This window comes from Triturus cristatus, chromosome 1_1 (genome assembly GCF_964204655.1).
Source record: "Triturus cristatus chromosome 1_1, aTriCri1.1, whole genome shotgun sequence".
NCBI lineage: Eukaryota > Metazoa > Chordata > Amphibia > Caudata > Salamandridae > Triturus > Triturus cristatus.
The window spans coordinates 54,335,557-54,336,652 of record NC_140579.1 but is presented as its reverse complement, the minus strand read 5'-3'; the positions used below and the strand labels follow the sequence as shown (position 1 = coordinate 54,336,652).

At 45.2% G+C, this 1,096-nt stretch overlaps 1 non-coding gene across 1 annotated transcript; it reads right to left on the bottom strand.

Moving 5' to 3' along the window:
* Positions 1-526: 526 nt before the first annotated feature.
* LOC146869368 (small nucleolar RNA SNORA71) lies at positions 527-655 on the bottom strand. Its single transcript, XR_014959992.1, has one exon. It is a non-coding gene; the product is annotated as a small nucleolar RNA SNORA71 (small nucleolar RNA).
* Between the last annotated feature and the right edge of the window lie 441 nt (positions 656-1,096).

Here is a 1,096-nt window from a genome sequence, read left to right as displayed (position 1 = left end):
CCCCCCAGTCATGACACTCAGTGTTTTAAGTTCACACATACGTATTTGCAAACCAATACATCTGGTTGGAGATAGACTGCTTCACCAAAGCCATGTTACTTTCTATGTGCGTTCAAATTCCAGTACGCCTCTTGTATTAGTCCAGTGTAGCCACACCAGATACAACTGCACTCTAGGCGACACATGATGTCCATTCCAACAACGTATTCCATCCAAGATCAAGCACACAGATACCCAGTAGCGCGGTCAAAGGTTCCTTACCCTGCAATTTTGTTGCGGAGCTTCTTACTGGGGATGATGGCGATTTCCTCGCACACTCGCTTGTTGGTGTGGAAGTCATTGCCCAGCCGGGTGTAGTACTTCTCGATGATGACCCGGGCGGCCTTTTTCACGGTCTTAGTCCTCACGCGTCCCTGGAAATAGGCATAAGTCATTATGCATAAAAAATATGTTCAAACGTCAATGCAGCCCATAGTGTAGTTAACAAATCTCAGACTGCAGAGTGCAAGTATAACAGCTAAAGTAGTGTCTGAAAGTCACAGGGTTTGATAGGGATGTATAACCCCTCAAACACGGGAAAAGCTTCCAACATTTCTCTCCCTGCAGTATCAATGACCAGGTCACTAATAGGGCCATGATCACTTTCGATGCAGGTTCACATGAGTGCGAGGCGATCTATCCTCCTGATACCAAATGGCGAGTGGGAGCACACCAATGTTATTTACATTAAATAGACACTTTAGGCCCTCTATAGAAAAACTACTTACACGCGACCTAGAAAGTCATACTTCTGTTCAGACGGGGCATGGTTCTAAATTCCCAAGAACATCTTCACAAAAGGGGCATTTTGGGAAACCAACTCACTGCTCCGTGATTATTTTAGACATTACCCAATAAACCCCACAAGTGAGAACCCCAAAGATACAAAGTAGCTCTATTTGCAGTTTAGCTTCGAGCGCTGCAAGGCCATGCTAATAAAACGAAGCTATACTCATTTTAACGTGCTGAAAGCAACCTAAACTCGTGGAAATTCAAGTGAAAGTATTGAGATGCGGCTATCTGTGCAACCGAGCTGCCCGATACCCTTACTGGGGCA